At 41.1% G+C, this 16,128-nt stretch overlaps 1 protein-coding gene across 3 annotated transcripts in view; it reads right to left on the minus strand.

Annotated features, from left to right (window-relative positions):
• tab2 (TGF-beta activated kinase 1 (MAP3K7) binding protein 2) overlaps positions 1 to 1,652 on the minus strand; it is a 42,380-nt gene extending 40,728 nt beyond the window's left edge. For all 3 annotated transcript variants that reach the window (XM_085372802.1, XM_085372804.1, XM_085372801.1), the window contains exon 1: positions 1,314 to 1,652. The gene's annotated coding sequence lies outside the window, so the exon portion shown is untranslated. The remainder of the gene's footprint in view (positions 1 to 1,313) is intronic.
• Positions 1,653 to 16,128: the final 14,476 nt, after the last annotated feature.

Genomic DNA, 16,128 nt, shown 5'->3' on the forward strand with positions numbered 1-16,128 from the left:
GCCAGCAGACTTTCCAGCCACAACCAACATTGTGCATCAACTGGTGTCTTGTCTTAATAGGAACACCAGGCTGAGTGAGGCTACATGGAGAAACACAGCCTGCCTGAACACACCCAAGGGGTTTTCGCTGGGCTACGACAAACTGATTGTTACACCTCTTTTTGTACAAGGTAGCAAACTTATCCAGCATCTTTAATCTAATACCTGTCACGGAATACTTCTATTCGGAATACTTTTCCTAAGATTAAAAGCTGACAAAGAAAAGGAGCAGTTGCTGCCACAGATTTTATTCTCACATGAAACTTTCACGATAAGTCAAATGTATCTCCCAGTCCATGCTGGCACCTTTAGTGTTTTCACGAGTATAAATAATACAACACAAGCCAGAAAAGTCAACATCCCGACAGTTTAAATGATCTCAGGACAAACACTTCTCATCCCAACTATACCCAGAGCTGTCATTCTCGCTGGTAAAGGTTAGGACCCACTCCCTATCACAAGTGCCACAAATCTGTCGGACCCATACGGTTAAAAGGCGAGAAACAAGCAATCAAATAGGCGAAGTCACTGTCTTATTGCCTTAGTTATCAAACAACCAAAGACCACACTATTTGAACCTCGGAGGCTCTACTTGTTCATGATACATACAGTAGGGCTTCCACGCGTGTATGTATCACAACTTCAACTTGTGTGAAAGTTAGTCAGTAAGAAAGTTTTCGTGCTTCCATTGTGGTAGCGACGGTATAAACAGTTAATTGAGGTGTACGAGCTTCATTTTTAAGCTCGTAAGGGATCAAATATTCTGGGGAGGAGAAGAAGAGAAGCTTCAATTTTATGATTTAACGTTTCCATCCACGACTAATCGTGCGACGTTTCATCGGAGAACTCAATGGAAAAAATAGCATGAGCTAACACACTATAAAACATGTAGCGCCAGGCAGTGTAACTCTAAAATAAAGAGACCCTTAGTATCTACACGGAGCTATGAATATTAAACAGGACTTAGCGATTAAGCTAACGAGTTGGTTTCAAAATGTAAAGTAGTAGTTACCCAACTCAGAGATTTGAACAGGCTCTAAACACTTCAAGTTAGCTAACTAAGTTAGCTGCTTACTGTAGACAAAAACTTTTTCCACATCTGAAAAGCTTTTTTTTTCCTCTCCATTTTCTTTCAAATACAATGGGCCGTATATAGAAGCACTTGCGGCATAATAAGCCGAAATGCCTTTTCCTTTTCACTGTAACGCTATTAAAACTGTGTTGTTCCGGCTGTTGCTAAATGGCGAAAGCCGTGTTAATTAAATGTAACTTACCCTCCAGTCTCCGCCGCCGCTCCCCGGGCCGCCTTCAACACCCAAGACCGCCGCTGGACCTCCGGAGGGCCGCGGAGCTGGGAGAAGAGAAGCTAAGAAGGATCCAGCTACTGCCAGGGAGACGAAGAGCCAACTTGCACCGAGGCCCCGGGCCTTCTGTGTCCTCGAAATAGCGTTAGGGGGAGGGATACCGAGCCTTAGTCCTCCGCCGTTTGACAGAGACTCGGGAATACCTTTTTGACAGCTCCTCTTCTTGTGCCCCCCCCTCCCCTCGACAGCCCTTCACTTTTCTCTTTTTCCTCACTTCCAGCAGATACGAATCAAAATACTGTCAAAGAATATGGCGGCTGCTTAAACTAGTTACTATCGCGAGAAGAAAAGTTGTTTTTCTTTTTTTCCCCCAGTTTCCCAAGTTGTGCCGAGGGAAGAGAAAGTAGTGATTGCAAAATAGGCTGAGCAGAAGAAGGTGCAAGCGACGGGAGAAGGATGTGTTGCTCCAATTCCCTTTAAAATTACGGGAATAAATTGCATTTTGGTCCAACCCATATGAAGTGAGACAGCGGCATTCTGATTGACGCTGATCTCCTCTCAGTTCACAGAGAAAGCACAGATGAGATGAATAAATAAATGTGATAAGATGGCTTTACTAAAAACAATACAGAAAAAATAAAATCAAGTTATAATAGATTATTTTTGAGTTTTTAAACTAATTGTAATCAATGAGCTGCACTTTGTAGTACCCGAGTTAAGCTAATTTTATAAATACATTAATAACTATGACTAAGCGAGATTCTTTTCTGAAATGTAAGAGTACTTGTACACAATATTTACATTATGTTCTGACTTTTTGTTTGTTTGCACTACGGCCTCTACATCGAGCAGTTACAGAAATAACACTGCACAAGTGTTCTGTGTTTAGAAACATCGAGCACAAATTATTACTTAAAAAAGTATGCATACAACTATACTTCTCACTTTTTCGATTAAATCAATAAAAATAAGTAGGCTTCAAAATATCGATATGTTTTAAATTCTTTACTGCTTGGAATCATTAGCATTTTTGTCTGAACTGAGCAGTTGCTGTCATATTTCAGCCTGCTAATACAACAAAATAAGATCAGAAGTTAGTGAGGTGGTCTCTGCTACAGCTACCCTTGAAAAACCTAGAAACTATCCTAATGGTCGTCAAACCACGTCTTTAATGACAGATCCTGAGATGTCGAAAGTCATCATTTATTATATTATCTTTATGGGGAAAAGAGTTAAAACTAAACTAGGTCATTACAAGCCCAACATCAAGTTTCATAGATGTATTCCATTTGTTTGTTTGGTTTACAGGATCACAGACCAGCCTGAGTTTAACAAGAAAAACCACAAAGTAGGGCAGGGTGAGAACATCTTCCCCTTATCGCTCAGTGACACCTCACTCGATTTAGCAAAACAAAAAAAAGTACTGGTGCCAGAAATGAACACTTCTGCTGCTTTTTAACACTCATCCACAGCTGGAATTAAAGATCCGGAACATCCCAATTTGGACTATAAACAGCAACAGATCCAGCGAGCACCCACTGTTAAAACAGTGTTAAAACATTTGTGGTGGTTCATTAATGCATTTTATTAATAAATGCCTGTATTTCCCAAGCAATAGCCCAGATAGGATGATAAAATGATAGCAAACATTATTCACAAAGATGGCTGCAGAAGTTTGTTTTTCAAAAGGTCTGTCCAGTATGCAATAGCAGAGCTACTATGTAAATTCTATTATCTTTCCTTGCTGACATAAATGAGTTAATGTTACTTGGAAATGAAGAATGCATGTTTTTGTTTTTTTTGGTTTTATTGTGTTTTATTGTAACTGTTTATTATATGAAGAATATAAGCAATCAAGGAATAACAAGTCAAACAATGTCATTATTTCACCATTTGGATGAAGCGGTAACTGTGCCAGGTCTGAATATTTTGTTGTTGTTGTTTTTTTTCACTTTTAAGGTGTCCCACCAGGCAGCTTTAGCAAAAAGAAATATGATCTGAATGATCTGTTGTGCAAACCACACCAGGAGGCTAGTCAGCTTCTTTTTATTTATTTTCTTTATTAAGAAGATTTATTATTATTATTATTATTATTATTATTATTATTATTATTATTATTATGGGTTATGGGTTCATATCACCATCTGGCTGGGACCTTTCTGTTTTGGAGTTTGCATGTACTCCCCTTGTCTGTGTGGGTTCTCTCCAGGTACTCCAGCTTCCTCCCAAAGTCCAAAGACAGAGGCTTAACTGGTGATTCTGTGTAATGTATTCAGGGCATCACATAATATTATGTGTCAACCCTGTGACAGAGAGGCAATACCCTGCCTCTCATCCTATGGCAGCTGGGGTAGGCTCCATCCCACCCCACAACCCTGGTAAGGATAAGCTGAAGAGACCGGATGGATGGATTTTTATTTTATTTTATTTATTTAATAAGCATTGCCTAACAATGTCAGAGCTGACAGGCAAGAAAAAGAGAGCAAAAAAAGGGTCTAGGATCCATTTGCAACTGCTCCATCTATAACAAAACACAGTCAAAGAAAAAAAACTTGATAATGTGTGTGAAAAGCTGAAACAAACACCAGAGACAGAGAAAGGCCCAGGAGACCCAGGCTGGCCACAGCTCATTAAGTGTAGTGAGGATCCGAAACCACATTTCCCAATGATAACCACGTGTCTGCCTCAACAGAAGGAAGAGGGAGGCTCCAGACAGGCCCCACGGCCAAAGGGCAAGAGGCCCAAAGGACAAGAGGCAACGGGTAGCCAACCCCCGGCCATCCTAGTACAAGCTGAGGACAGGACCCCAGGGCCCCAGGCACTCGAGAATTACCCAGCACCTGTTAAAGACACCCCTTAAACGCCAGACCACAGCTCCCAAAGAAGCAGGCCAACAACCATATCTGAGTTCTAAGAATGTTAAATACTTATATGCTTTACAGTATGAATACAAACTGTAACTCTTGAAAAACTGAAATTGTTATTTTAAGGTGTTGGAAATGAACTTTATTTTATCAGGTGACGTGGTGTGGTTCATTTCTGTTGATGACATTAAACTTGTGGATTTTCCCTTCTTCAGTCAGTAACTGTTATCTGTACTGTCAAACACTGGTGGGGTTTTTATTGTCTTTGCGAGTTTGATTGTGGCATGGTTTTTGAATGTTTCATAATATTGTACTCTGTTTGTTCATAGTTCAGTTCTACAAACCAGATGTGACAGGAATGTGCACCCTTGGACTACAGAGCCTCCTTGTTTTGCATGGTGATGACCTTCTTAATGTCTACAACACTGGTAGGTGTTTATAGCTGCATGTTAAAAGCACCAAATCACAGTTGACTTCATTTATATACAACAGTAATACCCACCTCAACAACTGGACTCAAGTGGATGGATAACAAATGATCAGGTAAAGCATTTCAAAATCGCAACAATCACCTGACTCTGTTTATTTTTAAGCTGTTTTTATGTATAAACATGGTTCCTGCGAATAGTTGTCATTTAAGTTGTTATTTCATTTTAGACAGGCTTCTGAGTGAGGAGGTCTGGGGGTCTCATCTACAGATGGCTTTACCAAACCAACAGTGCATCTTCTAAAAACTGTCGGACGAGTTTGAATTTCAGTGACCTTGACCTCAAGGTCAAGGTCAGAGGTCAAATTTCAGAAAATCATCTGAATGAGATAACTCGAGAAGAAAGTTTGCCTAAGATTTTCAAATTCCCACCATGGTACAACTCCTTAATTTTTTTAAGTTAATTCTGTTTCATATGGTTTCCAGAACTGGTTTTTCATTTTAGTTTAGTAATTGTTGTTTAGAATGTAAAAATGTAGTTAAGTTTTCATTAGCTTCAGTAATTTGAGTCTTTTAACATTATAATATAGAGGGTATAAAAAAGGTTTCAGTTTTTAGTCTATGTATGTTGGATAGAAAGAACTTGTGAGCCATGTATTGAGTGCTTGGGTAGAAAAGCACTATAATAAGAACCAGTCAGTTTGACCTTTTTTCTAATTTAAAAGTTTGCACCCACTTCTATTTAGTTAGTCATGATGTTTTTCACCGTGCCTGAAAACCATAAGCAGGTGTCCCTTGTAATCCTTCTTTTAGAACATAATTAACGTGGACCACATCTCACACAGTGTGAGCGAGAAAACAGACGCTTGTGGGAACTCGTGTGAAAAAGCACTGTGTATTTGTTCCTCAGCGAACTGGGCGGAAACATATGGCGTCTCGTGTGTCGGCGTAGCACAATGACTCACACACACACACACACACACACACACACACACACACACACACACACACACAAATTGTAGCCCCAGCTATCTCACACACACTGTGACCCCTTGACTCTGGGTCTGAAGCCTGGAGAGAAGAAATCCCCTCCAGTGGGAGAAGCAAACTGACAGCACAGTGCAGCCTCTTATCCTCTCTGTCCACTGCTCTCGTAGCTTTACACAATGCCTTCTACACTTTGAGATAAGCTGGTGGTAAACGGGGGGCTTTGTGTCAGGCAAGTGAATCAGCAAGAAAAATAAAAGGAGGAGAATCGAAATTCTTGAGAAGTCCCAGTGAATTCATGTGGTGAATGTGGCTTCAGTTTATTCCTTCTCCAGTTCTCCAAGCTGCCTAAGAAGTCGAAGGAACTTATAAACTCTCCTGCACACACTTCCCTCTACATACACACACTACACCAGTTCCATTTCCCTACATGTGTATATGCTGACACATATTACAAGAATGACAATGCATTTTTTTAGTCTTTTATTTTTTTTTAAGTAAGGCAAGCTTTGCACCTAACGGGCACCCAGCTGAGAGAAATCCACTATAGCAGCCGGTCTCACTCCTCAGATAGGCTTTTTGGAGCAAGAAAGCCGGCCACCCACAATCTTGGCATGGAACATGGACCGTTTGTCACGGTCTGAGGACAGCTTGTCATGGGTCAGTGGTTTAGATTTAGCCGCGCAGTAGGTCTCCAGCAATTATTCCCCTCTTAAGCAAACGTCTGTGCTTGTCCACCGGACATACAGGGAGGGCTATGCAGCAGCTCCAGCACCGACCAGTTCGACACAGTGTCATTAGGGACAGGGGGAACTGAGAGAGCGGGAAGCCGTCCCATTCTCAGATGTACAAATGTGACTTATGAAATTGCAAGTCTGAGCATCACGCTTGGATCACACTGAGGTTAAAATCAGCACAGATGCAATGATATGTTAAATACATGAGTCTATACCTTCAATCCACGCTGGTAGAAACGTATATTATATCTACTTCTTACATGATCATAAAGAGTACCTATTATGTTCATTTTATCAAATACATATTTTCTGTCTTTGATTCTGCTGGTAGCTCTGCAAGTAGCTCTGCATATTACATAGTTTCAAATAATCCTTATTTATCTTACTCTGGTCTCAGTGCAGCCCCTCAGTTTATCATCTGTCTGTAACAACGTCATGGTTCTGCTTCTTTGACCCACTGTTTTATGTTTTTGGACTTTCAAGTTCAGTTTACTGTTAAATATCTTCTGTTTGATTCTTAGTTTGCTTATTGTTTAGGTTTTCACCTTCTGTGTTTTCAATCTTGAGGGTTTACTTCCAGTTACTGTTGTGTTTATTGTATTCCCTCTGTGTATGTCCTCAGTGTTTCCTGCCTTTCCTCTCAGTCTCAGTTCCCCCATGTTTAGTTTAGTTCTGTGCCTGCTTCCCACTTCCTGCTTTATTCTGCTGCCATTTGTCTCTTGTGTATTATGTTTAGCTTTACTTCCTCCCCTGGTCCACTCTGTCGATCATCCACACCACAAGTTTCCCCAGCAGTCTCTTTGTGGTCCCTTGGATTTTGTAGTTTTAATTCTTGGACTGTGACTTGGATTTATGTTAGGATTTATTTTTTTTATTTTTTTTTTTTTGGGGGGGGGGGGGGGGGGGGTTATTAGCCAAAGGGGAAAAAAAAATCTCACTTTTGTTTTTCAACACCGTCATTGCGTTATGCATTCTAGCCCCTCATTCCTCACTGTCCACATAGTGACAGCTGGGTTGTTTTAGCTCCCTTTCCAATACCTTTATGCCAACTTTCTCTGTATTTGTGGCCCTTTATTAACAGAACATTTAAACAGCAGGTGGTTGCTTATCTGAGATGACAATTTTAGGGAAAACCAAACTCAGTGACATCATAGAGAGCCAAGAATAGAAAAAAAATGTCAACATATGCTGAGCTCATTATTTGAAACTGTACAAAGATATGACCAAAAATGAGGAAAAGCAGAATCTATCCCTTTTTTTGTACCTCTGATTTTTTTTTATTAATTTTTTCAATTTCTCTAATAGAACACAGACTAAGACACAGTGAACCTATTTACAGTCTGGGCAATCACAGAGAAAAATATATAAATAGAATAGGTCCTTTTTAACATTTTGTGACACTTACCTTCAAGAAACTTTCAGTTGTAATAAATCTCAAGGTTAGAATGTGTGCATAGGCCTTTTAGCCTGGGCCTGACAGTTTAAATGCCTCTCACAGTACTCTTTCAGTATCTTGAGGTACATTTACTGAAATTACAGCTGTGTCAAGAAGCGTTGTGTGCAGGCAGGGGATGAGGACTCAAACGCAGACTTTACAAAGGCAAAAATGGGAACTCAAAAACACTGCGTTATTGCAGGCTCAGAAATAATACAAAACCATGTCAAACCTAAACTGGGAGAATTCTAAGTGTACTGGGAGACACTGGGAGACACACAGCATGAGGGACAACACAACACTCACTCAGAGAAACACAGGGCTTAAATACACTGGGAAATAACAAGGGGAATGAGACACAGGAGGGGAGCACAGCTGGGAGAAATCAGACATAATGAGCCCAAAGGGAAGCGAAACTCAATACATTCGCGTAGGACACAGACCTTCAAAGTAAAACAGGAAATGTAACACAGATGCGGACTGACTAGGGGAGACAGAGCAACAAAGAAACACAGACACCAACATAAAGGAGGCACAGAGGGCAGCTACTAAACACTCAGAAAACTAAACAGAATACAAGAGACCCAAACACGCTACTGTAACGCATTACAATAACGCGTTACTGCCCATCTCTGGTCATAATACAAAAACCCTGAGACACAAGAAACTCAAAACACTGGGCCATGAGATCCAGGATCCTGACAAGCTGGAGATTTTGTACTTTTATGTAATATCTAAATCTGATGTGAATCTGAATAGACTCGTTTTTAGGGGGGCACTACCAGATAAGCCCAAGTACCCTTTGATCAACCCTATTAATCATGTTCAAGTGTTTTCAAACTGGATGAATAATGCAGTCAGTGGTTTCAAGCTGGAAAGAGATAAATGGAAGTATTAGCCTACTTGTAGCAAGGAATACAAGAAATATTAAAAAGTCTCTTTAGCCGAGATGCAAACCAGACAAGTCTTGAGCCAGAATGCCCCACACACTCCTTGAATCTATCGGCTCTTGCTAGAAGTAAACTTCTGAATCTGACAAAACAAGGGAGCTACTATTACGCTTGTAACACTGTGTGTGCTATTATATGCATGAAAATCTGTAAAAGAAGCTTAATAAGAATAAAGGAACTGAGTGATAACAACACAAACACAGTGTGGGCCTGTTTTGAGCAGAATGGAGAATTTATTTCTGAGAGGCAATTGAAATGTCAAGGTCTGTGGAGTGTAAGCATCAAGTTGTGGTTGGGGGCTGCCCTGAAAGCAGACTGGGAGTGAGTAGTCTGATGGCAGAGGTCCAGGCACCGATCTCCTACCCATAAGGTCAAACTGACACTATGTGGATGAGTGCAGTACTCTCCAGCCAGAATTGAAGTGGATAGAAAGGACATGCAGCTCACACTTTTGTTGAGGCAGGGCTAAATGATCGCTATTAGGCTGATTATATTAGAAAAAGATTAGACTAGAAAAAGCACAGTGGCACGGTGATTAGCACTGTTGCCTACACCAATGTGATTCCACCACCTGACCTGCCTTTTCTGTGTGGAGTTTGCATGTTCTCCCCATGTTTGCGTGGGTTCTCTCCGGGTACTCCAGCTTCCTCCCACAGTCCAAAGACATGCAGTTAGTGGGGTTAGATTAACTGGTAACTCTAAATTGCCCATAGGTGTGAATGTGAGTGTGAATCATTATCTCTTTCTATGTGTTAGCCCTGTGACAGACTGGCGACCTTTCCAGGGTGTATCCTGCCTCTCGCCATATGGGATAGGCTCCAGCCCCCCTTGCGACCGTGACAAAGATAAGCACAAGAGAATGGATGGATGGAAGATTTTCAATCCACCCGAGAAATCTTCATTATGGAAGCTTTCTCACCTGTATATAGCAAACGTGCTAGCAGTGTGGCTCAATAGAGCCTATGTTCGCTGCACCACTATGGTCCAGATAACTGAGGCCCATGACCCTCTTAGGGACACTCCCAATAGGGCTTAAAATCTGAGACTCTCCACCAATTGCTTTTAGAACTAAAGAAGCTTCTCGGATGAGAGGTGAAATGTCTTCACAAAACTTCAAGTCCAGACACTTTTCTTTCCAAGCTCCTTAGATTACCAGCATGAGGCTAACACGCGTGTAGTTTTCAATCCTGCACTTCCAAATCCTAGATCATACCCAAAACCTCATGATTATCAGTGCCAAGTTTTATCCACTGACTGTATATAAAAGATGGTCATAGCCAGCACAACATCAGCCATTTGTTAGTAAAGTCCTGTTGTGCACTTTCATTATCACATCTTGGCAAATATTACAAGCGAAGTGTCTTGATGCATGCTCAATCATCCAGGTAAGTAAATCCCAAAAAGTTGATTCTGTTCATCTGGACGTAGCATTTTCAGTGGGAAAATGTTTTGTCACTCATCCAAGTAACTTGGTTTCCCCAACCTTATAAACAGCACATTTGCACAATGACTGAAACTAGCACCACTGAATGAACAATGGGCTGTGAGGTCAGTTTCTTGATCATTAATATGTAAATTGTCTTGACCATTGATCAACAGCAAATGATCAAAGACCATTGATTAATCGTCAATGGATGTTCTTCTGCTTCCCTGGCTGCTCTGTCTGGGGGATGATGTTCGCTCTGTGTTGTTCATTGGGCTAGTTTCAGTCATTGTGCAAATGTGCTGTTTATAAGGTTGGGGAAACCTGCAGCCAGCTGAGACTGAAGAAGTCACTTGGATGAGTGACGAAACGTTGCTTATGCTGAAGAGGCAGAAGGAAAATTATCAGACACTGAGACAGTCCAGAGCCTGTAGGAATAATCACCAGACAAGAATATGATGACAGAGGAATCTTCAGCAAGTGGGCGTGGCTGGTGCTGTCCAACTCTTCATTGTTGGTTGTCTGCCTTTCTCTCTCTCCAGCCACTTGGCACTTGTGATACCTGTTCTTCCCAGATGTGCTGTTGTTCCTTTGTAGTTGAGAGTACAACCTGAATGGATCTTGCTAGTTTCTGGGATCTTGAGTGGAGAACAGGCCATTCATTCCTTCGACCTCTGCTTCTTTCTCATACCTCTTCAGCCTAGTGGCCAAAGGTGTGAGCCTTTGTTTTGCAGTTTCCAGAGCTTCAGTTATGAACACCTTGCTGTACCTCTTATTCATCCGGGACCCGTCTCTCATGACTCTTCTACTCCTCAATTAACTGACACATCATTGTGGGCTTCCCTGATTTTGGTTTCAAGTCACGTTTTCCACAGGGGACTTTCTCTACATGCATCCTAGACCTTATACCCAAGTGCTATATCAGCCTACCATCAGTTGTCATGCTGTAAAGTAGGGTATTTTAGCATGGGAATCTAGTTGACTTGCTTTTAAAGCCAGCCTCATGTGGGGCACTAGAGGAACTGCACTTTTTGTCACTAAAAGACCAAAAAAGAAGGAAGGACAAACAAATTGTAATAATTTAGGAGAAGGTAAGAATAACTTGGTGACTTCATGAGAATATAAAGCTGTGTGACATGGCAGTAAGGGAACGTTTTGATTTTGAGGGATTTTGCTGCTTTGGATACAAGGTTCACTCTATCCATTCTCTCTCTGTGGCTCCCCACCCTCAGTCGGCTGGTGAAAGTGCAAACACTGTGTCCACTAAGGAGAGGAGAAGGAGGAGTACACCAAGACAGCAGTCTAACATCCCATGCCAGGCAGTGAGCCAGTCAGCATAAAGTCAGAATTGCCAATGCTCACTTCTAACCCAAAGTAAGCTCTGTTGCCTTAAAAATACAAACAAATCAGGTGTGAATCCAGTTCAGTGCTATATTTAAATTTATGCATGTTATAATCCCGGGTTGACTAAAACCAACCAACAAATTTGAAATGAAACGAAAACAGCTACTCATATTTGAAGTTGTGTTTTGCTGTATGATATGTAAAACATTTTGTTTTCATGGTGGTGCCTGTCTGATATCGCCAGCATACTTAGACAACAGGTTCATCCTGTTCACTGGAATTCGTACTAAAGGGACCCGTGCGTTAAAAGTGTCTTGTTCAGCAGAAACTAGGGCTGCATAGAAATATTGTAAAATTGTCATATTTTCAGTGAAAAATTGCCACCAGTCTGAATGAAAACCTGCCAATTAATTGATAAAATCAATGTGTAAATTTGAGAAGTTGTCATCCCCCCAAAGAGAATGGGAAATTCTGGGGATTTCTTTGTATGTGGAAGCCAAGCAAAGGGAAGCCATTTAGAATTGGGCATTTAGAGAGGTGGGCTTAGAGAAATAGGAGTTAAATTTGCTTGTTTTATGCTGTATCCCTTTTACCTCAAACGTCGGACATCAGAGCTGGAAACAATATCCCTCCCGAGTTCACCTTGTTCAGTAGTAGTAGTTGGAAAGCAAGTTAAACAGGCTTTGTTTTCTGCCTTAGCAAGGCAGAGGCATTCAACCATCAGTAGTGATACAAAGGAATGCTTGTTCACAGAGCATGGTCTGTGTGTGGCTTTTTTAGGGAGTCACAAATACAGTACTCTGGTACAGTATAAGTTTTGCAGTTTCATTAGTGTTTATGTGCACTGGTGCCGTCTTGGATTTTTGACTTTTTCTAAGTAAATGTAAGAAACCTGGATTGATTGGCATTCCAGTTGAAAATTTCCGCTTGGAACTCTTGATTTCCAACCTCCTACTTTAAACACAGAATTTGACCAGCCTCTAGAGCAGGTGTGGGCAAACTTTTTGGCTCAGTATATAACTTGCCTTCGTGCTTGATTCCTGGATGGTAGTTTGTTGGATAAAGGTGTTTTGCTGAACCTGCAAACTAGCTGCTAATCTCTGAGCGGTAGTCGTGTGTTCTTGTGTCAACTGGTTGTTAGCATAATTAGCATGCTTGGTGGAAAAGTGACGGCTCATGTTGTATTCCTTTAAGACCGCAATGGTTTCTTGGCAAATACAGACATACGGCCTTTAACCAAACTTCTGTGAAAAGGTAATTAGTTGTCCATTCCTTGTTAAACACTCTGCACTCACTGTCGACTTTTCTTTTCTTTCGCCCACTTATTGTTGCAGATAGGTTCAGAGTAGTAGCAGAGTAACAACAGAGAGTAGCCCGGGCTATTGGTGGTACAGTTTTCAATTTTGACAGCGCAAATGAGTACTTAATTACAGTAACTTCATACTCCATGCCCCGCCCCGCAACTTCATGGCTTGAGACATGGATGAGACACACCAAACTTCAGCGGGCCGGAATAAAAAGATCAAAAGGCCGGAGGTGGCCCGCGGGTCATAGTTTGCCCACCCCTGCTCTAGAGGTCAAAAATGAAGTCACCATGGTAGTGACAAAGTGACTGCAGTTCCTCGAAATGCTGTTACGAGTGGCTTGCTCTCAAGTAGATTCCCATGTTAAAACGCCCAACTTTACAGGTTTTGGCCTCTAAGGATAGCGTGCCCCTTTATTACAATCGTACATGGCAAACTCACCTGTTTAACCTTTATTAATACTTAAAGGTGGCAATGTGGCTTTCACTAACAAGCGACAGCTGTTACATACTGCCACATTCAGAGGTACATCGATACCTCTGAGCCCGGGGCCTTGTGTTTAACACCCCTAGTCTAGAAGCATTGGCGTGAGGTTAAAAGACACTGTGGCACTCCGCAATTAAAGGAACTCTCTCCCACCCTCCCACTAATGAGGATTAGACACAGTACGCACTATCAACCTGGAAAACAGCTTGCAAGACACAGAAGACAACTAACTAGCAAAGTAACACAGGAATAAAGTATACATTATTATTATTATTATTATTATTATTATTAAATAACAATAACAAGTAAATAAGGGGTCACATGGGGAAAAGACAAGAGTGGAAAGTAGTCAAATCAAATATAAGCAGTAACTGTAACTACAACTAAACACTAAAAATAGTAAAAAAAAAAAAAAAAAAGATGAGAATGTAAACAACAGGCAAATTATGAGTATAAAAGTATAAAATATTTATTAGTAAACAGAATATGTGGTTCTGTGAAAGAGCAAAAACACAAAACTCCATTACAATGTTGGGTCAAAAACAAAAAATAGTAATAAAAAGACAAATCTAAAATAAAAAAGTGGCTCTGCAAACTTGTGGGTAATATAATATATATAACCAACTGAAAATGTAAAAGCTGATCTAAATGTTATATATTATCAGTTAAAACACTGGTCTAAACTTAGCCACAGGGAGGCCAGTGCACTTCTAGTACCACTCCGAAGACAGGATAAATGGGCTGACAAAGAGAGTTTTAGAACATGAGTTTGAAATCAAAGGGGTGATGAGGAGGGGTTGGGTAGGTATGGTGTTAAGGAGATGTGGAAAGAAGAATGGAAATGGCTGTGGTGAATACATACTTCACGAAAAAGATGCAGTGTGAAAGTGATAAGAGACTCAAAGCTTTTGTTGGGAGAATGTAGCTAGGAAGGTTTACGAGATAGTACTGAGACCTGGCATGATGTATAACTTGGAAACAACAGCGCTAACAAAGGGGTGGTAGAGATGAAGATTTTCATCGGAAGTAAGTAGGATGGACAGGACTAGAAATGAGTACATCAGCAGACAGCTCAGACTGAGTGGTTTAGAGACGACGTTAGAGAGGCAGGATGAGATGGTTTGTACATGTGCACAGGAGAGATGCTGAATATATTGGACAAAGGATGTGAAGGAGGACATGCAGAGGGTTGGTGTGACAGAGGAGATTACTTATAGATATACTTTCATTATTACAAACTGGGTACATCTATTTATATAAGCGATCACCTGTCTAAAAACATGCCAGAAATTAGAAGAACATTGAAGAACCTCTTCTAGCACACATGGTTTATTGGCCAGGTTTCACCATCTCACCGGACTTTCCTTTTGGCTTAGGCGTGTTCTGTTAAACGCTTATTTGATGCCAGGCCACGCTGTACATCAGTTATATTTACAGCACGCAATGTCTGTCACAGCAAGTTTTGTCATACTCTGTCAGTTGCATGTACATACAAGTCGTTGTCGGTGCTATTGAACAGAATCACTACCAAACCAAAGCTCCTGATAGTTTTAATTAGACCAAAGCATTTCTTCCTAAACTGAGTACAATCCCTTAGATAGCAGTTGCAAATTCTGAGAATTTATGCTGAGGTCCAGGGTCAGTTTGAACCCTGCCCGTGGTAGGGTTTAAACTGGAAGCTACACGTGTGGGATGAGTTTGCTCTTTAGTTGCTATTGCAGCACCTGAAGTAGGAAATGGGGCCATCTGTGTTAACACGTTCTACTGCTCTCTGAGCCAAGTCATAAATTTCCCTCAAGTGGTAGCAGTAACACCGCAGGCTGATCTGTCAATCCAGCGCCTCTGCCAGAACTCGTGCAGCTGATGCCAAGTCTCAGCTTGTCTGCAGTGGTTTTACACCAGCAGCCTGTAGGGAGAACTGAATGTAGTGCTTACTTGACGCATCCTTTGGAATGTCTTGTTGGTTGGTACAAGTGTTTAGATCAGCCAAAGACATTCGCTCCAGTGTGTGTAACCCTATAACACCAGCAGGGATAGTAATTAGGACAGGCTGACTTTCTGCAGTCCATCCAGTCTTTACTTCTCCATAAATCAGACTAAAATATACTTTATCACTTTATGCTAGCACCCATCACCGCTGACATTTGCACACTATTGGCTCTTTGGCAGGATGCTTTGCAGGTACGGTATTGTCCAAAAGTCTTGAGCAACATGTGCAAACATACATGGAAATACAGAAGCCAAAAACAGAGTTTGTACAGTTCTAATACGCATAGAAGTCAATATTCGATGCAACCATCTTTATTCTTCAACACAGCTCCAACTCTTAGGCAGGCTATTCTTTAATTTCCATTTACCACACTGGTAAATGGAAGGTCCTTATATAAGAGCAACTTAGGGTTCAGCAGACTGGAAAAGCCAGGGATGAAATCAACCACCAACTGCACCAACCTTCAAGTTAGTAGATGACCTTCCCTGCCTCCTGATCCGCAGTCAACCCACTGCTTCAATGTTGTTGAGGTCCAGATTTTGGGGAACCCAACCCAGGACTGACAAAGGGCTGTTGTATGTGTTTTTCTATCCAGGTATGCTTTTACTGCATTGGCAGTAAGTTTAGGATCAATACCAAGATATGCCAAGTTTAACGCTAATATCTCTGGGAATCACCTTGTTGGTGGAAAAATACAGTTTTATACTTGTTATCGTTGGCATTTTTATAGTTTCAACTGAAGAAATAGGAACAAACTTGTGTGTTTTTGTGGCAGGCTGAGATTTAAAATCTTTGCTCAGTTGTCTGTTAAGTGTAGGTACAACACTGATTCATCCCA

The sequence above is a fragment of the Diplotaxodon limnothrissa genome, linkage group LG15 (genome assembly GCF_057381915.1).
Source record: "Diplotaxodon limnothrissa isolate DT_005_m linkage group LG15, D_limnothrissa_male_GT1.1, whole genome shotgun sequence".
Taxonomy (NCBI): domain Eukaryota; kingdom Metazoa; phylum Chordata; class Actinopteri; order Cichliformes; family Cichlidae; genus Diplotaxodon; species Diplotaxodon limnothrissa.